At 44.7% G+C, this 23,781-nt stretch overlaps 2 long non-coding RNA genes across 2 annotated transcripts in view; one reads left to right on the plus strand and one right to left on the minus strand.

Moving 5' to 3' along the window:
- Positions 1-3,150, minus strand: part of LOC147756495 (uncharacterized) — a 47,598-nt gene extending 44,448 nt beyond the window's left edge. Inside the window, exons 1-2 of the long non-coding RNA XR_015323891.1 lie at positions 2,466-3,150; positions 2,148-2,238 (exon numbers count right to left, since the gene is read on the minus strand). This is a non-coding gene — a long non-coding RNA (uncharacterized LOC147756495). The remainder of the gene's footprint in view (positions 1-2,147; positions 2,239-2,465) is intronic.
- An 8,333-nt stretch (positions 3,151-11,483) lies between these two features.
- On the plus strand, positions 11,484-22,926 carry LOC111248020 (uncharacterized). Its single transcript, XR_002672373.2, has 4 exons — positions 11,484-11,681; positions 12,687-12,771; positions 19,640-20,167; positions 22,728-22,926. It is a non-coding gene; the product is annotated as an uncharacterized LOC111248020 (long non-coding RNA).
- The last annotated feature ends 855 nt before the right edge of the window (positions 22,927-23,781 follow it).

Genomic DNA, 23,781 nt, shown 5'->3' on the forward strand with positions numbered 1-23,781 from the left:
CCCGTACTCGTGAGGCTTTTGATTCGTTACATTGTTTGTTTTGTTGTTACACATATTTGACACGCACACGTAAATATGAATTCATGCTTTTCCGTGCCACCACTATCTCTCCTTTAGACGCCAGCACAGGTCTACGTACAGCGAAGCACATTATTGCAACAATATCTGCATCCAAAGCTGTCCTAACCTGAGCTGTACAGAACTCGTATTCAGCTCAACACAGTCGCGCTATAAATTCGTGCAGCTTCGATCTCCGTATCCGTCCGATCCCCATCCCCCACCCCCACCCCCGCCTTGTCTGCGTGCTCTTCTACACTACGCTTCCGCTGTCTGTTGTTGGGAGGCTGAGTTGGTCTCTGAAGACTGGCTTTGGTTTGTTTTTGCCGAGCGAACGAATACGAGACCCTAAGGACAGCGAGAAAAAGGGCGAGAAAAGGCTCTCCGTAAGAACACTCTGCGTAAGAGAAGGCACGACGAGAAAGATATAGATAGATTGCGCACTGTATGAGCGAGGGTTTTATTTTATATCCGAAAAAAGAGGACGAGTTTTACCTTCCTCCGTGCGAGAAAAACGCAGAGAGAAGCAGAAGACAGTCGGAAGGAAAACATTTAGAATCGATGCCTCAGCCGACTACGCAGTCCCAGACGAAACGAATAGAGACTAAAGCTTTTTTTTCAACGCTACTATCTAGACCTAGCTATGTGGTCCTATGTGAGCCTTCGAAATCGCTTTGCAATAGCAACAGCGCAACTTACGCTCCGACGACGGGGCGGGTAATTTTACTTCGCCATACAGAAATAACCGCTGCAAGCCCGTTTATCTACCGCGTGTAAACAAAATTGCACCATCAACATCAACTACGACAACTATTAATAAGGGCAGCGTTTGTGTGCTAGGCTGTTTTTTTTTTTTTTTTTAGGCACTGTCTATTTTGTGGGTTTGTTTTGCTTTTCTCGCTCTTATTCGGCAAGCACAGAAGAAAAATATGATTGTTTGCTAAAGATATACATAAAGCATGAAACAAATCACGCTTGTTCTTGAGTAGTTGATCTACTAACGCCTTTGTCTGTTGCAGACGCTAGAAGGAAAACAAAAAATTGATCTGCACTATGAAAAAACAGTAGTACATGGATTCGGATTCTCCTGTATCACCCTTAGTTAACACGAAGCAGTACGCATGGCCTTTAGTAACGTGGGAGAGTAATATAGCGTATCCATTACCAATATATATGGATGTATCTGCAAAAGCCCAACTGACAATGGAAAACTCCAAGAACACAATCGTCAAATGCTGAAAGAAATGTCATTTGCGATTAGAAACGTAGCTGCAGAAGATTACAAGACAGCATTCAGATCGGTGACAGTAACGTTCGTAACTATCTATGAATCGTTAACTTAGTAGTTTCCGTGTTGAATTCAAGCGTCCGTGTGTTAACGGAAGCGTATAGTGCAAAGAAGTAGGTTGTGATTAGGATTTTAATGGGTGAGGCTGTGAGATCTTATCATCGCTTATGGCCAGATAACACGAGCTACTATCTAAAGACTCGTTGCTGGGTGCCGTAGCATATTAGTGAAATAGTCCATTACGCTTGCACAGACATCCTCTAACTCAGAAAGCCGGCACAGTATGATAACGGAAAACCTATTTGATTTTACCAACTGCTTGATAAAATGGAGTGTCGGTATCGTTGACTTTTCGGTGGATGGACAGTCCAGCAGCAGCATACTGGGCAAGACGTTCGTTCCTCTGGAAAATCCTTAAGCGATGATATTTTCTATCTAGGTGTTATATATGCTTTCGAGTCTGTACAGCCCATGATCGAGTGGGGTGATCTGTTAACGAGCCTGATAGCTGATACAAATACAACCTTGACAGATAAAGCTATTGCCGGAGAGGTCAGGGCTCGATAGTGCGAGCTGGTTTTATGTACACAATCTACATTAACTTAAGTTTACTCGGATCTATCATAGTAACATGCGTTCCTTCTTCCCTCCATACAAACGATAATAAGTTCGTCGCTCAAAAGGGGGCACGGAGACGGGGGAGAGCTTTGTTTGAAGCAGAGTTTACGAAGCTCATCGACCCCAACCCTCGCTTCTATACGTTACGCAGCGTTAATCTTTACACATTAGCGGCCCTTCTTACCTGATAGCCAGTACGAGATCGCCCCTCGCTTCTTGCCTCGGTCTGTCTGCGTCTTCGCACTCAGAATTTTCTGATGGCAGCATTAGCGCTTCTGAAAACAACACCCATCCTGTATATTGCTTGAATATAAACGGATATACGAATGGAAATGCAGGCGTATCCTTAGGACTCGGCCTACATCGTTTTGATCCTCGCCTATTCAAGCTCGAGCTGGTGTTTCTATGCAAATGTGCCTAGCTTGCCCTGACTGATCGAGTTAGTTATTTTTCATGCTCTATTTCTCTTTCATCTCTCGTCCATATGAGCTTCAGTACTTACGAAACAACATTCTCAGGATGAGGTTGGGGTGAGCCTACGGTCAGGCCAGACCTTGTAGACATGGGCTTGCGTAAAGCATTTGCCTACGCCGATCCGGCTCAGTCAATCTTCGCTGTGACGCCGAATAGTATGAACAAGCTTATTCGATCTTGTCTAAACATAGCTTATAGCGGGGTCAAACGTAGAAGGAGAGTCCGCTACAACTGTAGCGGTAGCGTGCGCCACCGGATCGACTTCACTCGATCCCATCTTTTGCTTGTTTGCAATGGTTAGAGCCTGCGGTTGTACTGCCGGGGGGTCGGGTACTGGCTGCGGTGTAATCTTGCCGACGAGAAGAGTGTGCTGTTGGGTGATCTGACGACCCGATCGGGCTGGAGGCCAAACAGACGAACGAACGAAAGGACGACCAATGAATTCCTAAGTCCTTCAGGAGTCAGAAGGAGGTGGCACTATAGGGGGTGATACGGTGTGGTTGGCCGTGTCATTCTGAACGGACAAAGGGAGGCGCATTTTCACTACAATTGCTCGTCCATGCAAAAAAATTACTAATCTTATGATACTCAATACAAGGATAATAGTGTGCAATCACCAAACACGAACAATGCTGTTTAGATGATGCTACCATTGATATTATGTGTGTTGTTATCGGCGCAAGTGGCGCAACAAGTTATGACGAAATAATTTTGTTCAAAAGTTATTAGGGAAAATACGTTCAACATTTTAGGAAAGCTGTCAGTTCCATAAAAATACGTTCAGCATAGATTGTTGTATGGGATCGTACGACCTTTCATCTGTGCAGTGTCTTTTCTAATTAACACCATTCGAAACAGACGCTTCACCCTCAACGGATACGACGTAGTCGTAAGTTGCTGTCGATCTGGTTAAGTTGTTGTTATTGCTGGAGGTGGAGGTGATGGTAGTAGCAGTATCCCCCGACATTGCCTCCGCCGCCTCAGATGGAGAAGCAAACGGGCGAGCGAGAATCGAGTCGCAGTAGTCTCGGCGCGAGGCGATATCTACATAACTAGATAAATAGGAAGGATAAGTGAAGAGATGTGATGTCGGTCGAGTTGATAGTCAAGTAGAAACTGGGCAGGGAGAGAACACCAGGAAGAATTTTGTTGAGGGGTTGGGCAAGGTGGGAGAATGGGGCGAGGGCAAAAGGCAGTGGCGCTACAAGTAAGTGAGCGGAAAGCTGGCGGGTGCTGGCAGACAGTGCCGGGATAAACGTGGGTGGTGCTATTATACATCTACAAGATGTACACTGCAATGTGTACTGCGGTAGTGGCTAACCCAGCGTTCGCTTATGTACATACACATGTGTTACCTTTACGATTTGACCTCTGTCATATAAAGACTAACTGAATAGACCAAGCTGTGGCATCGGCAGCCAATATGGCCAGCTACTCATCTACTCTGCTAGTCATGGTAGACAAATGACAGAAAGGACTGCATGAGACCGAATCGCATTGAGGTTGCGATGCACACTTGCAGATGGACATTCGCGCGGTCGCTTATTCAGTAAAAGAGGCGGTCAGCTCAGGATGGGAGAAGTGCAATATCTCGATAAGTGAAGATACGACTTCGATTTGGTCTAGGTGAACGTCTCTTGAGCGGATCACAGCGGTGTGTCAGGTTGTGTAGGTAACTTCGTTCTCTTGAAAAGCGTAAAAATAAGGCAGATACGGTCAATGTTAATGGCCGAATTCTATTAGCTATAAGGACAATGAGTTTTCGTTGTAAAATACTCCACAGTTCCCACAAAAGCAGCTGATGATACATCTGTAGATATTAAGGCAAGGTAACTGTCACTAAAGAATAGATTAGGTTGAACAGAAAATTTCCGTGCTTTTTTGGTGAATAGAGGACAGCCTATATTTTTTTTATTCCTGTAGTAATAAATTAATATGTATCTCCAGTTGCTATTTACGACTTGTTCCCATCTTTCTAGCAAGTTCCGTGAACGGTCCCGGAAGGAATTTTCCTTCGAGCGTCTTATGAGTCAATGATCTGTCTCGAGAAGAAAGCCACCAAAGTGAATGACTAGCGAACGGAGGAGGTGGAAATCCGTTGACGTAAGGCCCTGGGAACACACAGTGTGCAACAAAATTTCCTGCTGAATGTCCAGGAGGCAGCTTTGACGTGCTTGTCGTATGTGGCCTCGCGCTGTCATCAAGTGGAATGCCCCCCACTCGTCAGGCCTCTTATTTTTTGAATAGTCTGGCTGACTCGATGCAATTAGGCTAAATTAACGTGTCAGTCAATTATTCGGTTTGCCAAGAATAAAGTCCAGTGAATGACGCTTTCATTATCAAACGCATAACCTTTTTGGATGATGATCTGGCCGAAACTTGGTCCTTGGCTTCTCTTCTGAAATCACCTATCCCGATCTACAGTCTATTTTCATGTCGTACAGACACTACTCTTCATGATCAGTGCGAAACGCGATTACTGTGGTCGCATGACGCTTAATGTCAGGACTTAATAACAAGATGTTAAGACGTAGCGTTAAGCCGTAATTCCCTATTGGAGTCAGAGAGCTCATGAGATAGCTAGGCTCCGAATAAATCCGAAAGCCTTGAAAGGACTAATAAACATCGTTTGGCTGCAATCAGTTTTTTTTTCCAACAATTGCCTAGTTATTTGTCGGCCATTTTTTTGAAACTGCCTCCAGATGATCGCCATCGAACTCAAACGGCTGGCCAAAGCGAGTAGCATTCTGTAGGCCCATAGATACGGTCTTTAACTTAGGCAAATTGCTCTTGTACTTGTTTTAGCGATAGCGTCATCACCGTTACTAATCAAATGTCCTTGTTTTTCCCAGGCCACTTCAACAGCGTTCTAAATCCGACGAAATACATAGTACAAGAGGTGTCGAAGGCGCACTTTTTTTTTTTTTACTTGGAACATCAATTTTTCTAAGTTCGTTTAACTTGGAATCGCATTTCGTACCATTGCAGCATATGTTAATGAGAAAAGAGCGCTTCTGAACCGTAAATCAGAAACAGACAACAAACCAATAGAAGCGCGAAAGAGAAGTTTTTTTTGTTTAAATAAAGAAACTTGGGATCTTTTTTGCAACCTAAGACAATAGCTGCTGCTGTGATAATTGTCTACCGATAAAAAAGAAAGCGAGGGAATCAAGCCTTACGCAAAAAGGCGACAGGTTAGTTTCAGGTTTAACTATGAGAATGATAACAGTCATGGTACAGTTTATTATAGTTATGATTAATGGACGTATGCCGAATTTAAGGACACATGGGGCGGTCTGGGGTTTGAAACAAAGCGTCGACAGATGTACTCTGTTTCGTGTTGGAAGCCAGGCGTCTGAAATAAGGCTTACTGAAACATTTAGTTTGGTGAGCGTACACATCAAATATTGATATAGCATCCGGTCATGTGTAGGAGGTGATTCTACTGAAATGGTCACTCATCGTTAACAGCTCCCTACTGCCGTAAGCGAAATTGCCAATGAATAATGTCATACCGAACGCAACCTGCGACCTGTTTTGTTAATTCGTTAACTGGAATCAACAAGTAACATGAATTCAATCGACAAACCAATGCTTTAGTCTCTTGTATTTTTGTTTTTGCAAATGCATTTTTGTGTACCGTGTGCATGGACCGATCGAAATCCGGCCACCCGATTAAGGATCTCTCCTAGAACCAACGCTGAAAGCTTAATTCAAACTGGGGTCTCGTCAAAACCTTCTCGTTTCTCCGACCTACATTTACTCGTTCAATTTCCGCATATTCGGTGTGGAGGATTTCTCCAATTGCTTTTTTTCTTCCTTCCTCGCCTGTTCTACTTAGTTGGGGGTGCATTTTCCACTCAAAAAGAATTCCCTTCAAGAAGTCGTAAAGGCGAAATTATGCAGTAGATGTTTTCTTACTTTTTGCCACAGCACTGACAGTACTGCCAATGGTGGCAGGGGCCAGTGTGGTCGTTGTAGCCGTGGCTGTCTCCTTTAGCTTTCTGTGCTTTGGTCGTTTCGTCTGTCCGGGAATAGGACAGGACGCGATGGAACTCGCTAGTGCGCTGCTATGGGCCCGTTACTAGCTATCGTCCTGGAGTTTGTGGCCTGGAGACACCGCTGGAATAAAATGCCATACGGCGGATCGAGAAAGCCCATCCTTCCTTTCGTTTTACAATGAGCATGAAAACGGAGCCGAGCTATATACGCATTCACCCGCGCATATCGGCCATTCATAGACCTATTATATATAATCCAAAGGGTCGCGGGCGTAAAGTTATTACGCTGGTGTTCGTAACAGTCTCGTTGTGCCGGTTACATTTATTGCTAGCTTGAGCGGCGGCTGCCGACTAATCTGAGGCGGTCGTTTCCTATCCTTAATATCTTTTAACAAAACATTGTCGTATTGAGGTGGGCTGGTACTAACGCCGACGAACCAACTACATAGATACAGATACAATTCGGAACGCCAAGAAGAGGTTGATGCCTGGTGCTAGGCTTAATAGAGTAGCTAGGTTTTCCGCCGCGTACACAGATGTGTGTCATATGCTAGACACATCGCCTCATTTTTTCCTTTACTCTTTAGTCGGTTCTGCTATACCACTGGCTGGCAAATCGAAAGGCGGGAAGCAAGACGAGGCGTTTAGCGGGACATTTCCACTCTCTCGCCAAAACACTTTTGGCTTTTTTAAGTTGGGTCCTTTACAGTTTTGCGTGTGAGCTGCTGGATCAGCCCCAAGCCAAATTGTTTGCTTGAGGCTCGTTTCTGTTCCAGCTTAATTTGATGGCTTCCTATTACGCACACACAAACTCATGTGGCGCTCAGATAAGTGACTTAGCCGGCGCAGCTCTATGATTGGTGTCGATCTATAACCATATTTTAACCTTGTACGACAGTTTAGACTAAGTTTAAGGCGAGTCCATTGCTCATAGAAAATTTCAAGCTAAAAATATGTGATTCGTTGAGTCAAGTAACGAACGCCGCTATCGAATATCTGAAGTCGTGGACCAAATACTTTGCCTCTATCCGAACTGAGCCGTACAAAATAACTATTATTTAGATATGTATTCCGTATTGCGATATTTAAAGCTTACATGAAACACAATCGCCGACGTCACAGTGGATCGAACGGCACAAACGCCGGCTTGTGTGTGATCGTCTCGAAGCTCTCTTGAATGTGTTTATATTTTATTCATCGAAAAAACATCGACATTGTGTGTGTATGTATCGGTTCAATCTTACAACCGACATTCGGAGCTAACGGTAGAAGTGGTACCATGGCGGCTGGTGGCTTCATCATCGGCTACACAGGAAGTGCGCACATTAAAATGTAACAACTTAAATAGCGTCAATGATGATGCACGCCCGACGGCGGAGGCGGTCATGAATGGAATCGTGGAAACGAATCTGCCGTTAGGTTATGACTGAAACGTGCGCGTGAGTTCGTTTCGTCTGCGTAGTTCCGATGTATTATAATACAATGGCTGTTTGCGTATCGTTTGTAGTGCGACTGTGAGAGCAATGAAAGATCATATCAATAAACTTAGACTCAAGAAGGCTCTTTCTGTTTTAACAGTGGGCCACCAGCGAAGCCAATCATGACCCTAAAATAGCGCAGAAAAGACAGTATTGGGGTAACGCCCAATCAAACTAGCGCTCGAGAGAGAGCAATAGGCCCACAACAGGTCGAGACAGGAAGTTCGTAACGTGATGTGTGCTATACATACAAAAGCTAACAAGAAAATAAAGCGCAATAAATTTGACGCATTTCATTTGAGGACCTTATCGCCACTCTGAGCAGACCACTGTGGGGGCGATAGGACACCTCTAGGCCGCATCGTCTATGTTCGCCTACAGGAGAACAAAATATCGTAAGAGAATGCAGAAGCAAATAGGGGCCAATGTGAACAGATGGACAGAATACATAAACAGCAACACAGAACAAACGGTAAAAAAGGCACACCTTTACGAACGGACCGGTAAATAGGAAAATGACAGGCGATACAACAAAAGCTTTCTCTCGAACCGCCCAGCTATCTGGCTGATTGACTACGACATAGACGAACTAGACGACTTTAAGTGACTTAGCTCAAAAAGGCAGCTCGTGATTGAGTCGTCTTGAGCTTTTTTATCCTATTCTACGACTCTCACGTTTCAACGTCACGGTGACGTTTAAAGCGTTCTCACTTTACTAATCATTGCTGCCGGTAAAGTGTTGGGTAAGCGAGGCTCTACCTACCATCAGGGGACGCAGAGAAAATCGGTTAGGGTGTACTGCTATTGCCATTAGTACTCGCGGAAAAGGAAATGACGCTATCAAACGGTTGAGCTGAATGCAGGCGACCTAGATACTGTTACTTTAGCGAGGCGCACCCCTAAGCTCGAATTATACGTAGATTAGTAAAGTGCAGTGCATCATACTCACTGCAACGACCATTGCATTGCGTGGCTCACGTTGTCGAAAAAACGTCACCCGTTACACACTTTATTATGATTTTGTCATGCGATTAACGCGTCACTATGACGTCGGCTCCTAGTTAGCATTCTACGTTGGGCGACGGCGCTAATGCTGATGCTAATGGTGCTACTGATGATGATGACGTCGTCATCATCATCCACGACGACGACGACGACTTCCTTCTGTGAGCTGGACAGATAACCCTGAAGGCAGATTACTACCCAGTCCGCATAATGCCAAGGTTGCGCAGAGGCATGCCTTATTAGCACAAAGAGCTGTGAACAAGTAGACGACTCGTCGACGCCAGATTAAGAGGCTGTACTTACGAAATAATTGTATAAATCGTATATACTTAGGAAATCTAAGGGTGAAGCTATCGCAAAATTGTTTTCTTTGGTTATTTTTTCTATGAAAAATATCCAGCACGAGCTCTCATCTACATTTCCGCCACGACTAGCACTCCGTACACATCCGCGAAAAAACCAGGAGTGTATCTAAAGACAAAAGGCGCTCTATGAATGAGGCTAGCCTATTGTCCTCCCTAGGTACGTTGGGCGTAAAGCTCGACTGTTTCTTTCTCATAAATGTCCATGTTCTGAATCGTATATTGCTACTGTGCAATGGACGTTTCCTAGTGAGCAGTTATATTAAAATTTAATACTACTAGCTCCTGTTGCCTTCGTCGTTTAGTAAGTAGTGAAGCTTTTTTTAATAATAATTGCAATATAGTAGATCGTCGGTGGACGTCCCAATAACGTGCGTTAATCATATTGTCTGACTTCTGATCGTCGCTGCCGTTAATAGAATCGACTAGTCTATCGATAGAGTTTCTGGGGCGTCATAAGCAAAGGTTCCGGTCAGAGGGGCACTCAAAAGGAACTCTCATGAAAGATAACAGACTGTATATGGCGTCTTGACCCTGTTCCTGGAACGTTCCAAACAAAGCTTTGGTTCGAGACGGATAAAAATACTCATTTTTCATTTATAAGACAAATCGACGTACCTGTAATTTCTATAGTTTTGTATTAGGGAGATCTTTTTTCCGTATCAACTCTCTTCCTGGATGGACGCACGTGAATACAGCAGTTCGCCGTCGGCCGACTTTTAATGATCCTGTTCCTAGGACGTCCCAAGCTACTCAAAACAGATAAAATCTTTAATGTTCCATATATAAAGTAAATTACTGCAAAAGTGAAGTTTTTCGTATCATCATCATATCTGAACGCCTATAATAGATAGTGCATTTTAGTTAAGGCCGCTGAAATTTAGAGATAAGCACCGAAATATTGCTATTTTACTTTACGGATTTTTTTTTTAACTTGCCATCATTTTTGACAGAAAATGAATTGTAAAAAACAAATCACATCAAAATGTCCCCCGCTACAAATTTACAGTTTATATGCATAACATTTTTTTTTAAAGAAAATGCAGTAGAATACACTTTTTTATAAGTAGAAATTAGTTTTCATGCCAACGAATTTCGGCTTAAAAAATAAGATCTATTGAATGATAGAAAAAAAAGAATAGCTACATAAAACATTATGATAAAATTTTGTCCCAAGAAGGCATTTTTACCATGAGAATAGACATTAAGATGTATAGACATATATAAGATTTCAGCTTGGGACGTCAGGCTCTATAGTTTGACAGCCTGAAAAAACGTACATTTACGCACAAGCCCAGCTAAACTGTCGGTGCTTATTTTCACAGGAAAAATGAGAAGGCAACGAAACCAATAGAAATACAGTATAAGCGTTTAGGCACGAACATATGATACCAAACGTAAATAGGGCAAATAGTCCACCACCCGGAAATAACGGGCCTCATCGTCGGGCAGGCAGACATTACGAACGGGAATAGTGATTTTAAGATTAAGATTAGATGATACCGCTATATATAACAGAATAAAAGTGCACTTGAGTTTGATTATACCTCGGTTTCTTAAGCGTAACAGCGGCAGAAGCGATCTGTTATAACTTATTAGCCTATCAGTTAACTGTTACTTTTCAAAGAGTACCCCATTATTTCTCTACCAGACAAGCATTATTACCGACGCAGTCCGCTCAGTGGCAAAAGTGATCATGATTACCACCACACCAAGCCATTATCTACAACAATACGCGATAAGCCGCTTCGAGACGAGAGCACTTACTTAGTATTTGTCCTATGAAATAGTAATAACAATAATCATTTCCGGTAAATCTGCTAATGATATCGGCGCCGCTGGTGCTGCAGGCCTGTTATGTGTAGCTGCAGACTATGCCGTTCGTTGCCAGTTGGTCTGAATAGGCGAAACGAAGCATAAGGGAAAGAACGGAGACATGGTAAGCTAATTTACGTTGAATTTTTACTGTCGTTGCAGTTTGATTCTCTCTCTGTCTCCTTCTGCATGTTTCCCCCTTGTCCCTTTATGTTCGCCTTTTCAGGTCGATCACTCTGAGCACACGCTCTGTTTCGAATCTCCTCAGATCGCCGGCCGTTAGCGCATTTCTGAGATTCGCTAACATTTTTCTGCTCGTGCCGGCCACCTGCTTTTCCTTGCGTTTCCCTGGACTGGTCTCCCGTTTCATCAGTGACCTGTAGTCGCTACTTAGGCCGCCAGAAACGCGCTCATCGTCGCTAGAACCGTTGCGCCTATTGTCGCTGCCGCTGGATGCCCGACGTCTTTTTAGCTAAGCAGTTTGAACGCTAACGCCATCGTTGCCCAGCAGCAGAGGCCAAAAACGCTGGCTCGAGCTGCGTTGCTAGGGCCATCAAAGCGGCCAGTCACAGCCATTCAACGAGTGAGTGAAGAAGGCGGATAATTAAATTCAGCGTATTACTTTTCATTATCGTTATCTCCATCATGACTTCTCAAGGCCCTTACTCTCTTTCCACCACCACCCACAATGGCCCTCCTGTTTATCTGACGGTTTCGTCTGGTCGGATCAGGGCTGTCTCTTTTGCAGCAACCTCGTTTTTCTCGATGGCGACCAACCACGACTGTCGTATCCAGACCGCCCGTCTGATATGTGACCTATTATATTGTATACGTTAATCTGTGCGTATCCCAGTGGGTATACCTGGACAAAATAGAAATTTGCGCGCGCTAAACGTCGAATCTGAGATTCGTCAATGAATGATAACGTAATTGTTACGAAGACAACGTACCGTATCATGCCAGTTTGCAATGTCGTTGTCGATACCGTTCGTCAGCGTTTCGACACGAGTTTAACATCGAATGAGATAACAACAATATGCAATGTTGTTAATAACGCTGCTGTGATTTCTACCACTGCGACTGCTACAGCCGCTGTTGTCAATCCGATCCGTCGCTGGTTGTTGTTGTCGTACACTGAACAATTACAGACCGAGCCGCAGGCATGATTCAGTAGCCATTCGTATAAACATCCTTTGTTCAGCCGGCCTTTTGAGTCCCTCATTGGCTTGTCGACGGCACTAGCGTCGCGGCGACAAAGTCGACGACGAAGACATTGATAATGGTGATGATTGAGTGCTGTGATGTTTCTCATCGTGTCGTACGCCGCTAGGTTCGCTGGCGTCGTAACAAAATTATGCCATATACGGTCCTATAGACCCAGCTGCCGAAACGTTGCTGTACGTCCGTGCAGTCAGTTGTCCTAATGCTCGTTCTTAGAAAGTGGGTATACTTTGCTACCTATTTAGATAGCTAGCTTACACTAACAAGTGGTATCTTGTCGTGACCGACAACACTTGTTTCTCTATCAGTGTGTGTGATTGACAAAAAGAAAAATGGGATCTGACATCATTACCTTACGCTCTTCCAGATACAATGCGGACAGCGCTGACGGCGGTGGTCACAACAACAATAACAGAGGCCATGACAACGACAAATCGGACAACATAAGCCATGTTTGTACATCTTTAGCGTATTATCGCACAATTCTTTTCGAACACGTTTTGTTAGAAGTATACAATAGACAGAAACGGAAAAATACTAGTCAAATTAGAAAAGAGAAATTTCGTTCAACCGGTCGTGCTGATGGCTTGTATATGATCGTTAATGTGTATATGGCCTGTTTATGCGTCGGTCAAAATATGTGGTACCGCGTCTGTATATCTGTGTCGTGGTACTTGCTCTGCATCATGAGTCAGTACCTTCCTATTGAATCGTATTGGCCGCCTGCATAGTTCAGTTTTCCTTTATGCGCTAGTACGAAGCTTCGTATCACCTGGCTGATATTGATGAGGTTCAGGCCAAGGTTCCTGCTTTTCCCACCCAGTGCCGGCATCCCCGCCGCCCGCATCCCGTACAGCAACTCGCTCACTAAGCCAATACACAGTGTAACCGCTGTATGTAGGTCTGGCTTTATATGGGTTAGATGGTGGACCTCTGCCTGCCGACCTGCCTGCCTTCACGCTTATGGAGAGTCGTGGACGACCAACGGACTGTTAAATGAAGCGCCTCTGCTGAAACCCAAAGAAGCGCCTATATTCTAGCACCTAGCATGGCAATGACCGAAGGTATATCAGCAGCAGCGTTCGCCGTCCTTTACGCCGCCGTGTCTATTACCAACGACAGCCCGATCAGTAGTCAGCTGCCGAGATTTTATGACGGCAAATGTAGTGGCCGAATGGTGGTAGAAGGTCCCATAATGCGCTGGTCACGAACGATGTCGTGGAGTCAGGCGAGCGACTGCGTCACTACTCGACACAAGTTAATAGATTTAAGCCCAACAAGCCTTTTCGAGGCTGGCTACCCTGGTCATGTGAAATCGCCCTTTATTTCATCGAGAGTGCGTCCGGAGTTTTTAGCGGAGTAAATAAGTGGCTTGTCTCGATGAATCGAAGTTAGTAGATGTTTATTAATCTATTTTATGTGAGCCTATAGCGTTGACACTCACTAAAATATTTAATGAACTCGTAGATTATAGAAGCCTACCTTTTTTTCAACGTCTTTCAGTAAAGTCTAAAAATATATTCTATATTTTGACACAAAATCCTTCACTTGAAGGAATTCAGAAGGGTCACTGTCGACGACGACGACGACACATAAAAGCCCCACCATTTTTTATTTCAATGTTTGGCACTTTATAAGTAATTTGTAAGCTGTACGTCGTTTAAAAGCTGCCATCGTCCCTCTATTTTCTCTCTTATGTACCGCGTTCATCAAAGCTGAAAGTTGTCGAAACTGGACACGAATTATATTCTGTGCGGCTTGTACCGTCGAAGTTAAAATAGAACATTATTGGAAGTCAGTCTGAACATATTTTCTTTGAGTCAATAGATTACCAAAGGACAAAGGTGGAGCGACACGGCCATTATCACGAAACTGATAACTGGAAATGAACATCAGTGCGAGCAATTTAGCGTTCTATGAGGATCGATGAAGTAGTTTAAAGATTCCTCAAAGGGTCTGTAGAAGAATCAATTGTACACGTGTGGTGATCATTAGGTGACACTGCTTTCAGTTTTAATGGTCGTTTTTGCATTATGCAGAGATGCGTGCGAATAGAAGTTCAAGTGATTAAGTTTGAAATGAAAAAAAAAACTACTTGCTACTTCGTTCGTCTGCTAGCTAGCTGGCGAGGTATTATTATCCGCTCTAGCTGGCCTTGTTTCTTTCTCGACAAGCGTAACGTCCTGCCCATATGCTGGAAGAAACCATTGCTCCTATGATGGTGCGTATGATAACTTTATGGCCGTAATGTGCCCTGTTCCGCTTTAAAGACCACCCCAATAGCTAACGGAGCAATCTACCGCCGCGTTAAAGGACAACATCGACCAGCTCTTGTAGCTGACGGCAATTAGTCGAGGGTTATTTTTTTTTTAGGGACACATCGTTGTTGTTTGCGCTGTCGGCCTGGTTACGGTGTATTTTCGACGGACATCCATCCTACTTCACGACGGTTATAGTAATACCTTTTCTGTTCTATGTATTTAAGCTAATCATATAACACTACACCCCGTGGCGATTGTTCTTCTCTCGCTGCCTGTGCCGCGTCTACTAAGATACACAAAGGCGACCTATTTGCTTCTATATGTGGTCTACGCGCTTTGGTCGCAAAGTTCAGACAGTATTCATAGTTCAGGTGAAAGTTGAGTCCGTGTAGGATGAAGCTGACAGCTTTGTCGCTTCTGCCTCGGCAGTGTAGGCACCCGCCCGATATAGCGGCACCGTAACGATGACGCATAGCCATTCCGTTGTACGAGACTGAAGTCCACGAGTGCGCATATGTCACTTGGCACACACAAAGTATAGAGTTTTATTCGCTTGCGGGTGCTCACGAATTCTGACACGGTCTAAAGTATTTTTTCGGCGACCAGGCAACCATGATCGCCGCACACAGTCAAATGATGAGGCGACACAAGAAATGTGATGGGAACACTATAGGAGAAAAAACTAATCGAAAGAAGACTTGTATAGGCGGAAAAAGGTTGTTATAACTAAAAAAGGGCGAATAGCTTCCTTGCTCGTCCGGCTGTCGACTAATGAGCATTTAATAGGACGAGTGAGTGCCGCTGAGCACGACACACTCTATTCCTCTTTCTACCTGCGGTTGCGAAAAAGTGAGCCCGAGGAGTCGAAGTCTGGCAGAGTAGACGGGACAGAATCAAGCCAAAGAGCGCAATAGATGCGATCCAAAGCAGACGGAGGAGAAAAACGGAAAGACACTGATACTATATATGAGCACTGCATTAAAATCTCTGAGTGAAACAACTGCAGCTATCTTTGACTACATATTATCGGCCTGAGTCTACAGGGACCACCAAAGCAGTGCTGCAGACATCACCTTATCGTCATTGATAACAGCTACTGTCCAGGGTCCTCTCCTTCGCACGTTTCTCCTCCCGACTTTTGGGGGAAGAGGACTACCGTAGTCGGAGTAATATTCTAGATACTTGTTGTTGTCGTGATGTGTCGCCGAGAGAAATGCTGCGTCCTCCGGGGTGCCCCTATGCTCATCCTTTCAACCGCCCTAACGTGTGCTTTAATAATCAATGCGACGGCTAGATGGATGGCCAAACTAATGGGTTGATCGTTATCACCAGTTCGTTTTGGTACACAAGCCGCAGCGTGCGTGCGTATGTGCCTTCCATAAACAAGGGTGTTCTAGTTGTAGAACTAATATTAACTGTTAACAATAACAAGAACAACAAAAGCAACAATCGACTGCTGTCGATGATTATCACTGGGTAAATGATTGGTTCGAAGTCAAGTAGCAATACAACGCCCTCGAATAGTTCTTGCTGAACTGTGGAGATGTTACAAGTGATCCAGCCACTACATGATAGTAAGTAAAACAATTCCTGCGGAAGATAGCCCGCTAATCAAGTCCGGTTTGTATGTTGGTATCGCCGATCGTAGTGAGAGCCCATGGTGGTGATGCACGCTGGTCTTTCCTAATAACCTAGATACTCAAACAGCGATATGACAAGGACGGCGGCTGCCTGTCCTTGAAGGAACAAGTTGTACCTTGCCTACATACTATATACAATACAAATCAGTGTCCTTAGTTGTGCGGTCTTATTTTTATTGGTTTCATTGAAAGGAAAGCGGACAGAGGCATAACAAGCGCACGCTATTTGATTCATCTTCTTTATCTTACAAGGTCACAGACCCGAAACATCTATCAGGTTACCTGTAAAGAAATGCCTACACTTCATAATGCGTTTATCAAGCGAGAATCTTCTGGACTGAGCACGCAAATCTACTTTGGCAGTACTGTGTAATGAACACCCCGTATCGTCACATTCAGTTTACTTATATATTCGTTATTAAGCTGGTATTTTAATATGCTATAGTATATTATACTATTTCGTGCTGATTAAGGGGGCAATCAGCTACGAAATTTTACGATTGACATTTTCCGCAGCGCACAGATTCAGACCCGCATTTCTTTACTGGAAGGAAACTTCCAAAGAGGAAGCGTCAGCATCAACGACATCAATCGTATAACAGTTACATCTTATAAGCAATGGTACTAGATGTTCGCACGATGCTAGTACTTGGTGACATCTTCATTGAAAAAAACTATGTTTCGTTTCCTATTTTTTCTTGATTACCCGCCGGGCAGAAATGGTGATTTATTGTCAGTTGATCAGGTCAATCGTCCACTGACTAAATCGTGATCATCCGGATAATACGCATCGGCAGGATCGGAACATGATATTGGTAAGGCCGGTTAAGCGACTATGGTCCGCTATGTTGCTATTACTGAATCCATCTTCTTATGTGTGAACGAATCGGCATGACGCACGGTAGCCGTACACCCGGCCTGACCGGTGCCGATCGCTTACGCAGGAAGCCTCGTACCCGTTTGAAAGAAAATCCCGTTTCATTATAGGATAGCCGCGGGATGGCAGATAGCTGCCCTGCGTCCATCTATCGTAATATGTTTAACAGTAAAGGTAAGGTGCCCTCCGTATGTACGTGTGCACTGGCAGAAGGGTCAGTCGGTCGTACTATAATATAATACGTGCGTCCCGGCATGGCTAGCGCGTGGTCGTTAATACAGGTGGGCCGGCGAAATATCGAAGGGACGAACGAGCATCGAATCCGCCCGCTGCCGTCGAATCTGTCTGAGAATGCCCTTATCGCTATTGCCGGTGCATGCGGCCACTGATACTGTTATGTTGGCTGCCGTTTCCTTAAGGAGCGTAACAAAACCAAGTCAGAATAGCTTTAAAGTTTTTGCTGTTGCTGGCAATTGCTACCGTTCGTGCAGGAGCAGCATCATTGAACAGGCGTCAGACACAACCGAAATTCGAAGGCGCGCTACCGTGGTTGGACTTCGTCATAACACCCGTTACCATTACCGCGAATGAGCGCTACTGCGTGTTTGTGTCAGGCCACATATGTTTTGTATGTTTGAAGTCGCACCGCCCAACGCACACGCACATGTGTCCCACGCATGATTTTCGCCACTGCCGCTAGTTGCTGACGCCGATGAAAACATACCTGCTGCTACTTCGTTGGTCAATCGGTGTTTGTATGTAACCTGGACGAAAAAGGCCGGACGCTGCTGGACGTTGTTAGTCACCATTGTTTTTTTTTTTTGTTGAACAAATGTCTAAAGATCTAGAGTCAAGTCTCGCATTGTTGCCAACTTAGATCCACTTCACGCTTAAATCGACAATGACTCTTGCATCAACTATCGCTTGGGCGGCAACAGGGGCGATAGAAATTCGAAAAACGGTAGCCGATCAATATGAAGCGGCGAAGCCACCGGGGGCTACCGGCTACGGTTTGTCTATGATCGGTGATCACGTCGCGGTCGAGTGTTCGTCGACCGATAGAGATATCAAGGAGCATCATCCCAGAACGAACTAAATCCTACATCATAGGGGACAGCCTAACAGCGAAACAAAATAGAAACTTCATCATAAAAAGAGAATCATTCACGGAACAGAAATAGAAATGTTTAGGGTCATCGGAACGAGTAATCGTTGATGGCCCCTGCTGACCAGCCACAAACTATGCATTACTGAAGGAGTTTTGGCCTCTTATACGATACTCAATGAATAAACTGAAGTAAGTTTCAAAGAAAAAATAGATCTGTTATTTGCTATTTAAAGTATATGAAAAGCTTTTAGATCACTAGTAAAAAGTAATGCATCAAGGCGATGGTCCGCATCTGGCCGGCACCTGTTGTAACCTCTTTTGTTAAAATGGAGCAGATTGTACAAGAGGTTCCCTTGTGCGACTAGTATTTTTCAAAATTAATTGTAATAACAATTTGTCGTCAAATCAAGTTTTTCACTAACGTATACAGTAAACCAACTCTAAGAGAATTATCTACGTATAGGGAAATGTTCATAGAAGTTACATGAGAAATCGCAGGGTTTTATCGAGGAAAAGATTATTGCTTTAGCATATTATATTTTGATGCAACAAATATTTTTCTCATGTAAAAAAAGCGCTCGCTTCCTGTCAACGGGCTGGCAATCATTTAGCGCCAAGTTTCGACACTTGCGCATAGGGTATGCCCCTCGGGGCAGTATATTATCCAGTCTTCATAACCTTACAGCATCTTGCACCATTCCCTCGTAAGCTAAACGGTACCGCAATTTCGATGCATTTGCTACTGTTCAGACAGAAAATCGCGTTAACATGGTACGTGCCAATGTGAACAGCTCTCTTAGGTAAGGCATCACTCTCGTCCTTCCTAGAGCTGTTATTGAGCCCCCTCGAGCGCACTCCTCTATAGCGGGTAGTTCTCGTTATGCCGTTTTATCTTCAAGCGGAAGCTGGTTGCTGTGCTACTTTCAAGTCCAATTTGATTTCTCAAAAGCGAATTGCTGAATGTGGCGAATTTTGGGAGATGCCGGGAGCATCGTGCTCGCACATACCACTGGGAGGGGGGTGCGAGCCATTTTGGGAAATCTGGGAGCGCTTTGGGTAGATCATACGGCAGAACGACAAGGGCTGGTGGGAGATTGCCGGCATCGAATAGATTCAGAATACTTCACATTTCGTTTTCCATCCCCAATGTGCCCTTCGTCAGCCCCTTCACGTTCTTTTGATTCTTCCTACTTTCCCACTTTCTCGTCCACCCCTCTTCGCCGGGACTTCATTCTCCCTGTTTTTCTCTCAACTGATACATAACCTGTCGGTCGGTCGACTAGCTGGCTGCCCCTTACCAGCCTGCACTTGCCGTCCCACTGCACACTGTACACATAACACACAGACACATACAGATCACTTCGCAGTGATTTCGCAGTCTCACCTCTTGATGCTGGCTGGCTGGCTGGCTGGCTGGTTTTCTCGTTTTGGCAGAGATCATCTCCTACGCTGTGTCGGACCGCACTGGAACGAGGATAGAATGGATCTGAGATCAGCCGCTGTGTTGTGGGCAGCAGGTAGCAAGCAAGCTTGTATGCCCCGCTGAGAGAGACTCTGAACGTTAAACTTAACTCGGTAACCTGGGTAACGGTAGCAGGCAGGCGCGAGGAGTTCGACATCGGCAAAGTGAAACGAAGGCGCCTGCCAGGTGTGGAATCTTACAGGCGGTACTGAAACCCCCAATGAAACTGCCGTCTTTGCAACCCCCTTCAAAATCGAGAGATCGTAAAGCATTGCCGTCTCCAACAGCGATCGGGCGTGCCACTTGCACCGCTGCCTCAACCGTTATCCGTGCCTTACTCACAACGCAGAACTCACTCGGATCTGTAGCCAACTACTGCGTCGGATCGAACCTTGGGTTCGATGCTTCCGTTGATTTGCTTCCTCCAACTGCACCACAGACTGACAGATTGCCGAGTAGACCGGAAGTGCTGGACTAAGTCTGAACTCGTCGTTATCGTCGTAAGTGTTATTAATCATTTATAGGTTTAGACACTTCAGATGGCAAGACATGTGTAAAAGGTGGGCCCATAGTCTTTACGTAAAGTAATAGAACGATAAATTATTTAAACTATAATTAGAAGCTACAGCAGCGTTCATTACGATGCTCAACGCATAACGCCAATTTTCCTAAGGGTCGATTAAAAAAAAAGCTCTATAAACAGAAAGCGTCATCTTTAGAATGTGTTCAAAATAAGGAAACACATCACTGCTACTGGTATGAGCAGTTTGCAGTAGACTTGTTGTGGGTGAATCTGGTAAAATGCTCGGGAATGCGAGCTATCCTGTAATGACGTTATGTGGTCGCAAATCTCCCTTTTGTTGATCCCGGCGAATTGGCGGGATGGCAAGAGGGGTGTCCAGGGGCAGGTTCAAAGTGGATAAGTTTCTCAGCGATAAAAATCAAAAAGCCGAAATGCCTTTTTGGCTGGTTTCGTCTCTAATCGAATTTGGTTTCGTTTTTTCCTCAGTCCAACACAGCGGCGGCGGCGGCAGTGGCAGCTGCCTTCGCAAGCGATAGCGAGGAATAGGTGCGGCGGGGCCCTCTCCAAATCAAAAATCTCCCGCACGGCCGTTTTCAAGATTACGATTCGCTCTTACTTCGCCACCGTCGCAGTTACCGCGGCGGCAGCGGCTGCCGCTGCGCTAGCAGCTCCTCCACCTAAAGTATTCAACGCGCGAGTAGTCTTGTTCATTCCTTTCGAGCCCCCTAATAGATTCTCTCGACGCGGCTCCCAAAGAGAAGAGCGGTGGCTGTAGCAGTAGAAGCTGATCAGTCACTGTAGGTTAGTGTGATGGCCTTTCACGCAGGATTCATGGGCCAAATCCTTTTTCTCCTTCTCCAAATACCGCTGCTGCTCCATCTGCCAGCAGCCGTGCTAGTAGTCGTGGTTGTTCGAGCTGCGGTAGCACACTCCCTTTTCCTGCTGCCGCGGCTGCTGCTTCTGCCGTTGTTCTTGCTATTTCCTCTCCCGTCGGGCTCAGCGTTTCCCTCATGGTCTTGATCGAGGCCGTGGTCGTGCCATTGGCGCCCGTGACTTCGCTGCCCTGCCCGCGTGCCTCATTCGTGGTCGCGTTGATCGTGACGGCCTGCTCCGCTGGTGGCTAGGTAGATCAGAAGTCAGCCGATCAATTTGGCGTTGATCATTTCTCCCATCATTCTCATTTATCCTCTTAATCGTCATTTTTTCTGTTTTGTTTCAAATTTTCCAACGGATTAAATTAATTCACCAAATTATTCCTTAAACTAGACACAGACTGAAGGAAAAGAGAAAAAAAGGAAATCGTCTTGCTTGCGATGAGTTGGCCATACTTAGCCGGCCGGCCGACCGCCCGACAGACTGCCAAGCTTCATTCTAAGCTACCTTTGAACATGTGCCAACTGCTATAGGCACATACGTCCATTCGGATTCGGACTTCTATAAGTACATACATACACACACATACACACATAGAACGACAACCAGAAGCCATTTATAGAAAACACGTTTAGATATGGATAAAGCATAGTAGTAGTCGAACGAGCAAGACACGCGCCGTTGGAGTGGCCAGCCAGGTACGCCAATCCGCGGTCACATTTTAGTATATGAGGAGAATGAGGGTAGTTTCGTTAATATCTATCCATATAATAAGCTTAATATGCTTTCTTAGCAAATTTCATCCAATCAGGATGTGAGCGAATGGTACAGGATAATGGAACTATTTGCATGCATCAAACACGGCTGAAAAGTAACCACCTTTCCCAGTGTCTATCGATGACTCAATCACAACATTATTCTCTAACCATAATACGAATCCGATACAGCTGATAGGCAAAACCTGTATATTTAAAATTAACATATTTAATATTCAGTGCTAATTGATAAGAATTCTGAGATTTAGTGAAGGAAGAAGGTACGAAACACGAAGGAAATCGTTAATAACTCAGATCTTCGGACTTCAGACGAAATCGGTCGAGGCAATCATTCGGGGTGTTGATGGCCTAATGAAAGCACTCAATAGCAAAGTGACTCATTAACCAGTGCCGGTAAGCAACTCGTTTCTAGCAAAGGCGTCGATTTTCTACGGCGATCTTAGGGTATGAATTTGGTGACGTAAGGCATACATGGTTCATAGCTGAGTGAACTTAGATCATTTATGAAACGTACTCGTACAATTGTCATTTACGTCACGCATTACTTTGAGCCTCATTCGCCTAGACCGATTGGCCTAAGTAATGATTTCGCAATATCTGCCAGTAGTTTGTGTCGTGTTAAATAAGGATGTATCAGTGAAATCCGTGTTATAAAAGCTCGAACTTACTGAATTCTGTTTGTAAGTTGCGCTCTATTTAGTCATGCGCGTTTATGCTTTTATACACACTTGACAATCACCACGATACGATCTGTGACAAACTATGCCACCGTGGACGTACTACGCGCTGTGTATTGAGTGGTAGGTGAAATCGCCACATCAACCAGCCATACCGGGATTAGTGATTGTATCGTTAGCATTTGCTTAATTTTGTGCTTCTTGCTTTCAGATTCGATCACACTTTCATACTGTGTAACTCTGTCTAGGCCTTTGAATCTGTACGCGTTGTATCTTTAACTCTCCTCGATGCACACACCGGCCAGTATACCGTTCGGCGCATTGACCGACACTTGACGCCGACCTATGCGGAAGGATCGAGCGCTGCCGTCTCTCTGTGTCCTGGCGTCTATAGTTTGTCTTGTCCCGATGGTCGGCGTCACATCAAAGGCGAATCTGCCCGCCTCTTCTTCCCGCCTGTAAACGGCCGACGGCAACATCTACGACAGCGGCGGCGGCGGCGGCGGCAGTAAGAGCAGCAGACTCTACGATAAGTACAACGTTAGCAGCGGGACTGATCTGCAATGAAAAAAGCCGAATAGAAGCCAACAGGGAGTGATATCGCGATTATCAATTTTCATATTATCACGATTATTCTTATCAATTTTATCCCTCTTTCCCTTCTCTTCGATCATCCTCCCTTCGCATTAGAGTTGGTGGACATAAAAGACAAAGAAAAACTATTTAATCCTATAAAGAGTTCTCTCGTCGTAACAGATGAAAGGCACTGATGGACGAAGATGATATGGTTTTTTGCCACGTCGTCGATGATTTTACTCAAGTACTGAACTGTACATACTTCGTAGCTCATTTTTGACTTTTGCTCCTATATTAAATAGGTGGTGTATGGTAAGGGTATAGCATCAGCGAGTATTAGTCAAGTTTCCTAACACGATGCCAAATCAGCTTTGCATTATAACCATAGCTGGTTTCTTAAGGCTGCCAGGGCTCCACTTATTACTAACTATTAGCTTTTTTTTCACTAGACAAAATGTATTTATCTCGCTACGGAGCTTGTGTGAAAACAGGAATTGTTGAAAATAATCAGAGGAAAATGGGAATGCGGAGAGACGCGCGTATTTCGTAGAGTTTGTAGAATGACTTATGAAGTTCTTAAAGCAACGATCAATGCACGAGGCCTATTTGAAGTAACCCATTTTGTCCCGAACCAAGCATAAAGTGCTTTTCCGCCACTTACCAGGGTTATAGAGCAACTTGCACTAAAA

The sequence above is a fragment of the Varroa destructor genome, unplaced genomic scaffold (assembly GCF_002443255.2).
Source record: "Varroa destructor unplaced genomic scaffold, Vdes_3.0 BEIS01000003.1, whole genome shotgun sequence".
Taxonomy (NCBI): Eukaryota; Metazoa; Arthropoda; class Arachnida; order Mesostigmata; family Varroidae; genus Varroa; species Varroa destructor.